Genomic DNA, 15,237 nt, shown 5'->3' on the forward strand with positions numbered 1-15,237 from the left:
CTTTATGGAGCTTGCCATCTCTCCTAAAACCTTCTCGCTTTGTAGATTGTGCTATAAACTTTCCATGATAGTACCTATTGTGCTAGTTTATAATTTTCTGAATTTCAGTGTAAGCTTATTACCATTAAGCTAGGGTGTTATTGATTTTATTTATTTTTAAATTCTCTGGACCCAGAAATATCTGGTTTCAAGAATAATTACTTTATTAAAATAAATGACTATGTGAATAAATGTTTTAACTGAAATGTATATGGAAATAACAAAAATAATTTTAAAACGTCAAAGTTGCATAGATAAATGCATCTGTTGAGAGATTTATATTGACAAAAGGCAAGGATTTAGACATGAACCAGAAAATGCCTGTCCTTTACCATGCATTCTGCCTTAGTCTGTTTTATGTTCCTATAAGGAAATACCTGAGGCTGAGTAATTTTTAAAGAAACGAGGTTTATTTGTAACTCATGGTTCTGCAGGCTGTACAAGAAACATGGCACCAGCATCTGCTTCTGATAGCAGCTTCAGGAAGCTTCCACCCATGACAACAGGGGAAGGAGAGCAGACATTACATGCAGAGAGAGGGAAGGAAGGTGCCAGACTCTTTTTAACAATCGGATCCCATGGAACTATTTAATAATAGAGTAAGGACTCATTCATTACCAGGAGGACATCACCAAGCCATTCATGAGGGATCCATTCCCATGACCCAGAGACCTCCCATTTGGCCACACCTCTGACATTGGGGATCAAATTTCAACAAGGGTTCAGAGGGGACAGCTATTCAAACTATATCATATCCTTATGTTTTCCTACTAATCTTTGATATCACCAGCCAACTGGATGCATAACCTCAAGGTCACCTACTGCATACTACGGGCATACCTCATTTTGTTGTGCTTTGCAGTTATTACTATTTTACAAATTGAAGGTTTATGGAAACCTGGCTTTGAGCAAGTCTATTGGTGTCATTTTTTTTCATCAGTGTGAGCTCAGTTCATGTCTTTGTGTCACATTTTGGTCATTTCTGCAGTATTTCAAACTTTTTTGATATTATATCTGTTATGGTGATTTGTCATCAGTAATTTTTTATGTTACTATGGTTTTGGGACACCACAAACTGTACCATGGAAGACAGCAAACATAATACTGTATGTGTTCTGACTGCTACACAGTTCCCCTTTCTCATTACCTCTCCTGGAGCCACCCTAGTCCCTGAGACATGACCAGATTGAAACTAGGTCAATTTATAACCCTACAATGGCCTGTAATGTTCAAGTGAAAGGAAGTGTCACACATCTCTTACTTTAAATAAAAAACTAGAAATAATTAAACTTAGTGAGGAAGGCATATTGAAAGCTAAGATAGGCTGAAAACTAGGCCTCTGACACCAAACAGTTAGCTAAGTTGCGAATGCAAAGAAAAAGTTCTTGAAGGAAATTAAAAGTGCTACCCCAGTGAACACACAAGTGGTAAGAAAGTGAAACTGCCTTATTGCTGATATAGAGAAAGTTTGAGTGGTCTGGATGGATTAAACCACCTACAATATTCCTGTAAAACAGAGCCTAATCGAGAGGAAGGTCTTTACTCACTTTCATTCTATGAAAGTAAAAGAGGTGAGGAAGCTGCAGAAGAAAAGTGTGAAGCTCACAGAGGTTGGTTCATGAGGTTTAAGGAAAGATGCTATCTCCATAACATAAAAGTGCAAGATAAAACATCAAGTGAAGAAGCTGCAGCAAGTTATCTGGAAGATCTGGCTAAGATCATTAGTGAAGGTGGCTACACTAAACAACAGATTTTCAATGTAGACAAAACAGCCTTCCATTGGAAAAAGGTGCCATTTAGGACTTCCATAGCTGGAGAGGAGAAGTCAATGCCTGGTTGCAAACCTTCAAAGGACAGGCTAACTCTCTAGTTAGGGGCTAATGCAGCTGGTGACTTTAAGTTGAAATCGATGCTTACAACCATTATAAAAATCTTAGGGCCCTTCAGAATGATTCTAAGTCTACTCTGCTTGAGCTTTATTAATGGAACAACAAAGGCTGGATGCTGGCACATCTGTTTATAGCATAGTTTACTGAATAATTTGAGCCCACTGTTGAGACCTACTGCTCAGAATAAAATGATTTATTTCAAAATACAACTGATGATTAACAATGCAGCTGGTCATCTGAGAGCTTTGATGGGTATGTCCAATGAAATTAATGTTGTTTTCATGCCTGCCAACACAAGATCCGTTTTGTAGCCCAGAGATCAGAGTCATTTGACTTTCAAGACTTATTCCTTAAGAACTAGGAGGCTGGCAGTCACTTGAGGTCAGGAGTTTAAGACTAGCCTGGCCAATATTATGAAACTCTGTCTCTACTAAAAACACAAAAATTAGCTGGGCATGGTGGTACACACCTGTAGTCCCAGCTACTCAAGAGGCTGAGGCAGGAGAATTGCTTGAACTCAGATGGCAGAGGTTGCAGTAAGCCAATTTCGCACCACTGCACTCCAGCCTGGGTGATAGAGTGAGACTCTGTCTCAAAACGGAAAAAAAAAAACAAAAAACTATAATTTCCAAGGATAGTAATTCATATGATGGATCTGGACAAAGTAAATTGAAAACCAACTGAAAGTAATTCACCATTCCAGATGCTATTGATAGTATTTGTGATTCATAGGAAAGGTTGAAATATCAACGTCAATAGGAGTTTGGAAGAAGTTGATTGCAACCATCATGGATGACTGAGGGTTACAAGACTTCAGAGAAGGAAACAACTATAGATGTGGTGAAAATAGCAAGAAAACTAGAATTAGAAGTGAAGCCTGAAGATGTAACTGCATTGGTGGAATCTCATGATAAAACTTCAGTGAAGGAGAAGTTGCTTTTTTAATTGAGTAAAGAAAATGTTTTGTTTTGGGTTTTGTTTTTTGTTTTGTTTTGAAGATGAAATCTCCGGTGAAGATGCTATGAACACTGTTGACATGATGTGTAGGGGAAAACTCTCTAAACCATATTTTTCCTCTGCCTCATGCCACAGCAATCATTACAAAAGTGTGGGGGTTTTCCACACACACCAAGCAGCGAACACCAGTTGGATGTCCTCCAACTCAGTTCCGGTACTACCTACATGGAAATATTTACATCCTACAGGTTGGGAGCTTCGTCCCCAAGACTGCCCCCTTCTTTCAACACTAGTCACAAGTCCAAGCCTCCAGGAATACCAACCAGCTTCGAACTGGGGTTCTCATTACCCTCTCTTTGGGTTTGATTAATTTGCTTGAAGCAGCTCACAGAAGTCAGGGAAACATTTATGTTTACCGGTTTATTATAAAGGATACAAATGAAGAGATGGATGGGGCAAGGTATGGGGGAAGGTGTGTGGAGCTTACAAATGAAGAGATGGATCGGGCAAGGTATGGGGGAAGGTATGCGGAGCTTCCATGCCCTTCCTGGCATGCCACCTCCTAGGAACCTTCAAGCATTTAGCTATTCAGAAGCTCACCAAACCCAGTCCTCTTGAGTTTTTATGGAAGCTTCCTGACTTCAGCATTCCTTCCCCCAGGATATAGAGTGGGACCCTCTCTGGGGAGTCTTGAGACTAACAATCAGAAGGGAGGGGAAAGATTAGTGTCCTGTCTTGGGGCAAGTGAAAGGAGGGCTGGAGGGAGATTCTGCTTTCTGAGGCCTGATATACATGATAACAAAAAGTCTGTAACTAGGGCTATGGGAATTACGAACCACAAAAGGTGGACAAAAACCAATATATATCATAACACCACACATGACAACAAAGAATATAGAATATTACATAAAGTTGGTTGATGAAGCAGTGGCAGGGTTTGAGAGGATTGTTCCAGTTTTAAAAGAAGTTCTACTTTGGGTATAATGCTATCAAAACAGCATCGCATGCTATAGGAAAGTCAAATGATTTTTCTAAGTGATGCGGCAAACCTTAATGTCTCATTTTAAGAAATTGCCACAGCAACCCTGACCTTCAGCAACCACCACCTGGATCAGTCAGTAGCCATCAATATCCAGGCAAGATTCTCTACCAGCAAAAAGATTATTATAATTGTTAGCATTTTTTTTTAGCAATAGGTATTTTAAAATTAAAGGATGTACATTTTTTAATGGTATGGCACACTTAATAGACTACAGTATAGGGTAACCATACTTTTTTATGCAGTGGGAGACAAAATTTGTGTGACTCAAGTTTATTGTGATATTCACTTTATTATAGCAGTCTGAAACCAAACTTCCAATATCTACAGAGGATGCCCATATTCTGGGCATGTTTACATTGATCTAATTTTCCCAAAATTTTCTTGTGTTATCTCATCTGTAAACATGTGACTAGCAATAATTTATAGAATGCTTTGGGACAAATAGTACATGGAAGCCTTTAACATGATAGCTGACTCATGCTAATAGCTGAAAAAAATTTGTCCCCTTCCATATCCTTTGATAGAATTTTTCAAGTTGTCTCACATGTGAGGGAAGAAATAAATAAATGTATTAGAACAAAAATAAGGTATTATGTTTCATAATTTAAATAATTTAAAGGTCATTTAAAAAAATCCAAAGAACACTAGAGAATCAAAATAAGTTTAAAAATTAACTTAATACTAGTAACAGGGCACTAGTAACAGTGTATGGAAATGAAAAAGAGGTATATATTATTCCGGTTATCCAGGAGCTTAATATTAAGTTAACTAGTGAGAGTGGCAAGAGACAGCCAAATGCCTAGGCAGATAGCGGCAGGTCCCCGCTGAAATCCCACCTCCAGCTGAAGACAGTTTAAAGTCTGAAAGCCACACTACAAGTTAAATCCTCAGACTAGATTGAGAACTTTTCTTCCTGTTTGGCGTGCTTTCCTCTGATTGATCCCCACCCTTCACCTATTTTACAAATACCTTCCCTTTCCAAATTGGTTTTTCTACACTGTCATGCCCACCTTTGAGTGGTGTCTTTGCTTTAATCTTTTTCACAATCAGCACACACTCCCCATTCAGAGTCCATAAAAGGCCCCAGACCCAGTCACATGGGGGACTTTCCCACCTTCAGGTAGGGGGACCACCCTTGCATCTCCTCTCTGCTGAAACCTGTTACATCACTCAATAAAATTATTCTCTGTCCTCCTCACTGTCCAATATTCACCATATCCTCATTCTTCTTGGGCATGAGATAAGAGCTCAGGAAATGATGAATGCTGGTATAAGCTGAGACACGCCAGTGTGGCCAAGAAAGGCCCAGGTGGGGCATGGCTGGCAGAGGGTCCCCGGCTTGCAAAGTGACCAAGAAGAAAAATCCTACATCACTAGCATTGCTGAAGGAGAACAAAGAAGAATAATGGCATACACCAAAAATTAAAGCAATTACTGTATCAAACATTACAGCAGAACTTAGAGAAAGATGTTAAAAAGAGATAACAAGTGGAAATAGAAAAAGGAGTGAAACAAAGCAATATTCTAGTTACATTTTTTAAAATAATCATTAGGATGATTAGAACAAGTGTTTGTAACTCTGGGGGTCTCTGAACCCTCATTTGTTAAATGATCAGGACTAGATATCTAGATATCTGTGGTGAGAAAATAAGAAAGGAAAGACAAGAAATGTGTTCTACACAGAAGTAGGGGAAAGTTCCTTAAACTGTGAGTCACAGCTATTTATATCTGAACAAATGTGCATTTCCTATTAGTGCTGGAGACTTTGTGGTCTTCTACCCATGCATTTACATAAAGAATTGTCCTCTGTGTATAAGCTGCATCTCTAGAATGTGAACTCCTTGAAACTACCTAGCAACGCTTAATTACCTAGGCCAATTTAGACAGACAGCACTATTGAGTTGTCTTGGTAAATACTGGTAACTTCAAAAACCAAGAATGCTCTAAAATCTATAGCTAGACAACAGGCAATCTCTGACCTAAACTTTAGACAACAGTCCTTGGTAGATTTTTTTTTACTCTGTTAGTAAAAGTAGAGACTTAACTAGTAATATTTCTAGCCAGTTCATAAATCATTAATTTCTCTATTGAAAATCTCACTGTTAGTACTTATTACGCCAATCTTCTGTTCTAAAGAGATAAAAATTAACTAAATTTTGGACTTCTATTAAAGGCTAAGGACCAGCTCTAGACTGAATGTTCTCAACCAGGATAACTGTCCACTTCATGAAAGTCGACTAAAAGTACCAAACTCTCATATATACACAATAATATGTATCAAAGTATTTGAAGTACATTATAGAGATCCTCACAGTAAGGGTCATGTTTTCTTCCACTTTGTGGCAGAGTTCTGAGCACACAGTGACCATGTGATAAATATTCAGTATGTGAGTGTATGAGGATGTATGTTATCAATATTCTCAGAGAATGACTGCCTTAAGTGTTCTGGGAAAAAGCCAGATTTCTGGTCTCATTTAGCGTACACTGTAATTAATACTTATTTTGGGGGTGCATTTATTTTTGTTTGATTTGTGTTGCATATATAACATTGTACCCATCAAATATTGCTTAATTCTTTCATGTTGCAAAACAACAGCTATTATAAGCCTGAACTTGTTAGTCTTGCAGGGCCCTGCCCAAGGTTGCCCTCATCCCCAACTTTCCACAAACTGGAATATTCACTGATGCTTTGTTTCTTCTCCCAGACCAGTATACATGTTGTTATGTGGTTCCTAGGAGGACTGTAAAGTCCTCTAACAAAGACACAGGATGGAATGAATCAAGGGAATTGCTATGAGAAAGAAGGAATATCCCTGGAGAGGGGACTGCTTCTGTGTGCTTTTAGACGTCACAGAATAATTGTTTCTTTTTTTAAAGGAAAGAACCAGGGTGAAGAGCGCTGATTTTCAAAGTTGGAGAGGTTAACAAACACTGGTTGCAGGATTTACTTTGGTTTAGGAATACCACTGTCTCACAGGAGTGTCAATCAAAATTCCACAGCCATTCTTGGACACTAGGAGGTGGGACTGACTGATATACAGCAGTGATTTGACCCAGCACTTGGGGCAAACACAACCAGAGTCTTCGGTGTTAATTCCCTGGTCTTCCCAACTAGCATTTTGAAAGTGCATTAACATTTCTGGCCTTGCGCTCTTTCGTCGGACTTCTAACGGTAATTATGCCTGTGTAATCACAGTACAGTTACTTAATTGAAATATGTAAGATTTCACACTTTGCTTGCAATACTTAAAATTTCCTACTTTGTTCTGACTTTTGCTTTGTTCTTGTCCAGTTTAATAGATATTTGCATTTCTCTCTCTTCTATCAGGGAGTAGAATTTATGGTATTGTAGGCATTTAGGCAGCCTGTTTCTAACTTTTAGATAAGAAGTTGTATCTAAAAGAAAGTAAAGGGAGTGGGTCAAATGACTTTTACTATGAGTTCTCAGTAATTATTATGTTAACAAGTGGTAAGAGGGCATTCAAAAATATTTGAAATAATGTAAGCGCTTCAACACACATATGCTTATATGCATACAACAGTGGAGGACTATCTTAATAGGGCAAATTCGTGTGCAGCTATCTTTTACCCTTAGGAATACATATATGCTGCCAGGCATGGTAATCACAGCACTTTGAGGCCAGGGGTTCGAGACCAGCCTGGAAAACCTGGCAAAACCCTGTCTCCTGTCTCTACCAAAAATACAATAATACAATACTAGGATAGACTTCCTAGTATATCCTAGGAAGACTGTTAAGTTATAAATAGTCATTTTTTAGCCAAAGATGTATTATAATGAATATGATTATAAAAATTTAGATGATCTTATATTGTAAGACAGAGCGGTTGACTTCTCAATGTTGGAGCAAGCAGAATCCTCCCCTGCTTTTGATGTTTAATAGTGACAAGGAGAGGTCACAAGCAGTCTCTGCTGCTGGCATTCCTGGCATGGTCAACAGTGACTACTGTGACTTGTTCGAGAGGTGACTTTGAACATTTATTTTACTTTCAGGTTAGAGAATTTAGTCCTTGGATTGGATTGGCTTGGGCTAGTGAATCTTGGATACAACAGCCAATAGGATATATGAAGTAGTGTTTTAAAAAAGTAACCATTAAAGACAGTTTTCAATTTGCAAACCATTTCTAACATGTTTTCCATGGTAAGAATTAGCTACACAGAATGATACTGTGAAATATAGAAAAATGGGGGGTACTGGAACTAGCTAAAATTTGACAGATTACAGGTGTAATTGTTTTGCTGGTCACACATGATTATTTCCATTGGTTACATTTTATTTGGACTTGTATTGTGATACATTGTTCTATAGAAACAAATTATATGCCTTAACTTTGTTGTGATTATCTAAAACAGTTGGAAACTGAGTCTGATGTATTGAAAGAGAGTACAAGAGGTCATGGTTTGCCGCAGTGGGCATTGTGTGAAGATAAGGGACTGAAGACGGTGTTTATAGACAGACACAGGAAATGCTACTGCATGCTCATTCAAAAAATCATAACCTTGCTTGTACTTCAGATCTATGTAATTCTATTTGTCATCTGGATGGCTAGTATTGTGACTCAAGTATTCAGTGTTATAGACAAGCTGCGATTAAATATTTCAACAGAAGACCTCAAGGAATTACTGATTTACAATTACCCATATTACCTATGCTACAATAATTAGAAACAAAGAAATTGAAGTGATGTACTATACAGTAATGCTACTAAACAGATATGTGTTTATATTAAAAGGCAAGGAATTTATGAAGGCTAGTATTATGTAAATGACTGTCTCTAAATAGTTGGATGATATATCGCATTTTGTTCATTGATTCAACAAATATTTGTCTGCCCAATACACACCAGGCACTGACCATTTTCTGTAACTAATTTCATCCACTTAGCACTGTGAATAATCCAATAATTCCCCAGGACAAATATTATTATTCAATAAATTAAATGAGTATCAATACAGAGGGGTATTTCATGGAGATCACTGCTCTCTTGGGTAATCAGGGGATCTGCTATTGAGTTTGGTACCACAAATTTTTATATTTTTCCTTAAGGGATGATGAAAGATCAGTGGACTCCTAACTATCTGCAGTGTGTGGAGTCTCAGGTTGCTTAGAAACTCAGTGACTATGGGCTTGCTATGGCAACCCAATTTATCAGTGACTGCAAAACTAACTTAGCTGGCATTGTGGCAAATCTCCATATTTTGCTGGTAAGAATATTCAGATAAGTTCTTCTATCATACTAGTATTTATATTATTTACACTATTGAGCTAAATATTTATCAAATTTTGAAAATAATAAATTATGATTTATAATGGTCTAGAACTACATGAAAATGAAGCTTAAATTCTGAATGTATTTTTAGATTTCAAATTTATACTGTCTGCCGGTTACCAGGCCATTGCCTTAGCTTAAATCTACAGTATGTGATTTGTAATTTGTACTATATGAAGAGCATGAGAAAATAAAACTAGTACAGTCTATTATCTATGTGCCAATAAAAATGCTCTGCAAATTTAACTTTAATACTTCAATTAATAGATAAATTTATGTATATATAGTATAATTTAATAATTTTGTTTTACATTACAAACTCTTTATTCATATATAAGTGTAAGAGATTTTACAGTATTATGTATTTTTAAAATCTTATGTCTTAAATAATATACCATGTAATCTGATACACAAATGTATTAGAAAACCAATTTACTTAAAAAGCACATTTTTGCAATCATGGGAAAGACATTAGGGAACATATTCTCATCCTTTGTTTGAGTATTTGTTCCCTGTAGTACATTTACAACAATTTTGCCCGTTCTGATTTTAGTCATGCTTTTAGATTTTAATAACAGGTTCTATTGTTTTACTCTCTATATAAACTACAGTCTTCTCTGTACCTCTTCATATGTAAGTATTGCATTCATCTTATCTCCCTATTGATTCCAACTTTTGTTTTTATCACAGTCAATAGCAGAAGTAGAGCCAGGATTCCCTCCTGAGACAGACTATTACAAGATTCTATTTTCTGTCCTTTACTTCTGGGTTTTGGCATTTATGCATTTTGTTTTGATATTTAAGACTTCATCATATTAAAGGTTCTCTTGAGATTGAAAGAATCAGTCTGACTCGGGTTTTTACAGGAGAATGCTACATTTGATTATATTTTAAATTTTTCTTTATATTTTATCTATTGCCATGTAATTCTGCAAATGATGAAATTATTTTTGAATCCTGTAGTACATCAGTACAACTAGGCTATGCCCCAGTGGATGATATGTCTCATCTCACAGATGGCAACAGGTACAAAGACAGAACTTAGATTATTTTATTGGAATTAATTCTCATTGGAACAGAAAACCCAATTCCCAGAGGTCCTTGTTTAAGCCTCCAGTTAGCACATCATATTGAACTCCTCCCTTAACAGAGGGGCTTTTTTTAAATTGAACTACAGACCCACTACTCTCTAACAGAATAAATGAGCAGTCCAGAACACTCAACAACCCAAAGGAACCAAACTCTTATCAAGGGATCATGTGTGTTAGCCTTTAAGGAGATAGTAGTTTGGCATGTAAAAAAATTCGGTGGTAGAGTACAAATATTCAGAAGACTTGGAAAGGATTTTCAACAGGCAAAAGCAAAACAATACAACTATTGAATGATACACATTTGATGTTTAATCATGCTTTTTGGTGTGACTGAATTATTTTAATAAATTTTGCAAAACTTTATTTTAATATGTCTGTTTCTGCCAATGGATACATAAACACAATTGGTACATTGCATCATTTAAAATATTTGGGAAAAGCTCATTGTGTAGAAGTACGTCATTCATTCTTGTATTATAGTTTATAAATACCTGTGAAAGGGAAGAATTAAAGCCCTTCATAAGAATATTTTCTAATGTGAAATAATCAATCTATTTACCTGTTTACTACATTGAGATTTTTGCTTGGAAAAGAGTACATCTGTTCTTTATTCCATTACATGCGTGGTGTCTATTACACATAAAAAATGCACATCTGGAAAATCATCAGTGCATTTAGACTTGATCAGATACTAGGATAAATAAAAGTACCTCTTCTCCTACAAAGGTATTTAACATATACATGCATGCCTTTTAAAAATCTATGCTGTGATACCTAGAGTTATAGTTTATTCAGAATCAATTAAAAAAACATTTGAGCACCTATTATGTATCAGGCACTATTTAAAACTCTGGGATGTTATGCTAAACACTACCAGCATGATCCGTGGTAATATGTTATAGGGAGTTTCATTGTGACCTACTCTCTTGCTACTTATGAATGAACAAAAGATGAACTGAGCTATTTTGGAATCCTTTGTATAAGTGGAACACTAAAATATTCTAAAGCTGTATAAATGAGTAAAATATAGTCACATGATATATGTGCTTCATGTTATATTAATATCTATATTTGTTACATAGAGTGTAGAAAACCATGTTGCAGAAACATCTTTTTTCTCCTCCTTTAAGAGACCTACTGGTTAAGCCATGTTTCTTGACTGCACTTATGAGCTAGACGTTTAAGTGTTTTAGTTTATTAAAAATACCTGTGATCTAATGCCTATGTTTTAAATAGAATCACAAGGTATCAGTTTGGGTGCTTTCAACCTGCGAACCCCAAATACCTGGGACAGATCCCAGTTAATTTAGAAAGTTTATTTTGCCAAGGTTGAGGACACACGCCCATGACACAGCCTGAGGAGGTCCTGACGACATGTGCCGACAGTGGTCAGAGCACAGTTTGGTTTTATGCATTTCAGGGAGACCTGAGACATCAATCAACATATGTAAGATGAACACTGGTTCAGTCTGGAAAGGTGGGACAACACAAAGCAAACACAGGAGAACTCAAAGTGGAGAGGAGGTCCCAGGTCATAGGTAGATAAGAGACAAATGGTTGCACTCTTTTGAGTTTCCGATTAACTTCTCCAAAGAAGGCAATCAGCTATGCTTTTATCTCGGTGAGCAGAGGAGTGACTTTGAATAGAATGCAAGGCAGGTTTGCCCTAAGCAGTTCCTAGATTGACTTTTCCTTTTAGCTTAGTGATTTTGGGGTCCCAAGATTTATTTTCCTTTCACAAACCTAAATTAGCTAAATCAATAGGAGGACAGGTTTGCCCACATCATTGAAAACTCCAGTGTTAGCACTCTTCCAGCACAGGTGGATCAGATTGCTGGCTCTTCTTAACTTTCTCTGCTCTCTCCTTATGTGGATGGTAGGTTTGACACAGGCTGGCTTTCCTTGAGGTTGTAAGAGGGCTTCAGCAGCACGGCTCTAGGCTTCCTCCTCCTTATACATAAGCAGTGGGGATTAGAATAGAGAATAGATGATGTTAGAAAAATCAATTCCCACTGCTGTTCAACAAAGGAGCACATTTTCAGGAGTGATGGGGAAATGTATGTTCCTATAACACTCGCTGTTTAATTAAATGAGAATATTAAATAGTACCTTGACATTTTTAGAGGCAATACCACATTAATAGCTCCACATCAACATATGGAGAAACTTTTGAATCTTTCCCTCTGAACTTAGAGTTAGAGGGCATCTCTGGAAACTAGCCAGCCAAGACTTTCTGGAAAGCCTTGTTGAAGGTACTCCTCACTACACAAGATGAATTATACATCTGGAGTTGTGAAGTCTTGAAATGTTGCTTTCTTTTCTCTGGAAAATGCTTAAGCATATTGAATTAGTCCTTAGAGGTTATAATTCAGTTAACTGAGATGGCTGAATTTTGTCAGATTTATTCATTGTGCTTCATGTGTATAAATAGAAGGAAATCCCTCAACATACACCTTAACACTCATGTATTGGATTATTCTAAAATAGACATTGCCTATTAGTTTAAATTTTATTCACCTAGGATGGGATGAAGATTGTCTGGAGACTGATATATTCAATAGCAACCTTTTTTTTTTTTTTTTGATATCATGAAAAGAAGTTTTCTAGGTAATTAATTTGCATCAAAGACTTAAAAAGAAAATCACTGCTATATTTCTTTTATTTTTCCCCTAACCTAGATGACATGGCAGATAAGCAAGGGAAAAATTAGTAAATAGCACAAATTTCATCTTCATTTTTTGAATTTTAATAGTTTGAAAAGTCAAAATATTTAATACTTAAGGTGCTAAATGTGAGGTTAGGAGACTAAGTGGCAGAATAAGGTTTAGTTTCGGAAATATTTTTTGATGATATTTGAAGACCCCTTATTGTGTGTCAAACTGTCATTGGGGTGGTATGGCCATCAAAACAAGGATCTGTTAAGTGGATAAAATGAGCACATTCATAAAAGGAGAAGAGCTAATGAACTTACCGTTTCTTCTAATTTAGAGATATTTGTGTTTTTCTTTGTGGAACTGTATGAAGTTGATTTGGAGACAGTTACAAATTTACATACCTAAAACCAGGGACCATTTTGAAAGAAAATTAAGATAAAAATGAGATATCAAATAGCCAAAAATCAACCAGAACAGACAAATGTAGGATAATCAAAGAAGAAAAAATTAAGAGAAAAGTCTATACTGAAAGCTTATACAAACCAATCTTGGGATGTACTTTTCTATAGCATAGGAAATACTTGATGCTTTTAATTTGGGATTCCAGAAATGGTGTGGTTTCCATGTTTTTATGGATTTATTTCACCTCAAATTTTTGTTCACTGCAGGCTCCTTTCTTCCTGCCTATTGTGATTACCCAATTTTCCCAGAGGGGTTGTTGAAAATGAGAGGAAAACAGGCCTAGCAATTATCTTGGATCATGTCCAGAAAATGTTTTTAGTCCTTGGAATACATGGAGGATGCCACTCCAAGCCTTGTAAATGCAGCTTGGGAAAATAAATATGCTTAGCGTATTCACTCTGAACACGAAAGCACAGTGTGGTTAACAAAAGGAGTATTGCAGAGTATGCCAAAACATAGGAAACATAAACATTTCCATTCAGATTTGTTATCTTTACCCATGAACAGGGGCACTGTAGAACAGGACAGTTTGCATACCAACATACCACAGCTGAAAGACCTCGGGCTCCAAAAGCCAACAAAACATCATGTCCAAGAAGTCTCTGAGGATCTAAGTACAAAATGAGCAGTGCAAAAGTAGCAGGGCTAGTGGTGTCTTTTGAGAGTGACATTCTGCAGCAATTAAGATTCCATACCTAATATTGTTTACTTAATTCACAACCCCAGAATACAAAAGAAAAGTGACATTCAGAATCTGAAATGGGATGATCACAGTATACATGTTTTGAGTCCTTCCTTGTTTGCTGGAGAACAATAAAGAGGAGAGACACTTTCATAAAGACATGGCTCATAACTAAACCTACCTAGGAAAGTTAGAAGGATGAAAGGTTTCTTTCTGCATAACCACGAGATGAAGTATTTTATCAAATCCATTGTAATTGCTCCATAATGTGAAGCAAACTTTAAATGCTGCTACTTAAGTGTCAGGGCTAAAATGAAGTTTAAGGGGTAAGTCAGACCTCTCTATTATTCAAAATTTAAATGTGGAAATTCCAAAGGGAAGGCTTTACTCTACTGCTGATAAGTTTGCAATGTTTTTTTTTTTTAATTCAAGAAGATAACCAGCTATCACAAAGACACATACAGGACAGTTGAAGGATTTCAACGTTTTAGGATGATTCTGAATTTCTAAGATATTTGTCTCATGTATTATGATAGTCTGCCACTTTTCACTGTCTGAATTCTAATATTTTCTAGAATATACTCATGTAAACATGATATAAAACAAAGTGATTTAAATAATTCATAACATTTCCAGAAAAAACATTTCTGGAAGTTTTATATATATTTTACATATATACATAAATGATATATATTAACAATGTACAAAACACACATATATGTGTTTTTTTTACAAAGTAATATATAAGGCTTTGTTAAAACCAAAAATGCATTTAGTGTAAGATGTTCCCACTGTTAATTCTATAGATGCTTAGAAATCTTAAGAATATGTGTCAAGTTACTAGAACAGATTCATTTGAGAAGTAGCACTCCAAACTAAACTTGTTGGTCTCTTAGAACTCAGAAAACTGAAGCTTGTCCAAGAGCAAAACCTTCCCTTAAGGTTTCTGAGAACCAACCTGGAAAATGATGTTATGGTTTCACTATAGGAGTTGATAGATTGTTTTACATTCCTTTGAAACTATTAGCAGAAGCTGCTGTGCCACTCAACTGTGTGGTTTGTGCCAAATAATTCTGTGAAGTCTCAGGGCAGAATGATCACTTCTCTATTTAAAAAAAAAAAAAAAAAAAAA

General features: G+C 36.3%; 1 protein-coding gene and 1 long non-coding RNA gene across 6 annotated transcripts in view; one reads left to right on the forward strand and one right to left on the reverse strand.

Moving 5' to 3' along the window:
* Nucleotides 1-15,237, forward strand: part of CD36 (CD36 molecule) — a 77,166-nt gene that overhangs the window by 17,339 nt on the left and 44,590 nt on the right. Inside the window, exon 1 of one of the 3 annotated variants that reach the window (XM_009203545.4) lies at nt 6,870-7,099. The exons of the other annotated variants lie outside the window; for them this stretch is intronic. The gene's annotated coding sequence lies outside the window, so the exon portion shown is untranslated. Of the gene's footprint in view, nt 1-6,869; nt 7,100-15,237 lie in introns of those variants that run through there. 3 annotated transcript variants of the gene reach the window in all.
* LOC103883116 overlaps nt 10,652-15,237 on the reverse strand; it is a 35,131-nt gene continuing 30,545 nt past the window's right edge. For 2 of the 3 annotated variants that reach the window (XR_004183190.1, XR_001901073.2), the window contains 4 exons: nt 15,064-15,210; nt 13,279-13,362; nt 12,051-12,257; nt 10,652-10,798 (listed from right to left, as the gene is read on the reverse strand). This is a non-coding gene — a long non-coding RNA (uncharacterized LOC103883116). Of the gene's footprint in view, nt 10,799-12,011; nt 12,258-13,278; nt 13,363-15,063; nt 15,211-15,237 lie in introns of those variants that run through there. The other variant, XR_645223.3, reaches the window with a different exon arrangement.

This window comes from Papio anubis, chromosome 4, assembly GCF_008728515.1.
Source record: "Papio anubis isolate 15944 chromosome 4, Panubis1.0, whole genome shotgun sequence".
Taxonomy (NCBI): domain Eukaryota; kingdom Metazoa; phylum Chordata; class Mammalia; order Primates; family Cercopithecidae; genus Papio; species Papio anubis.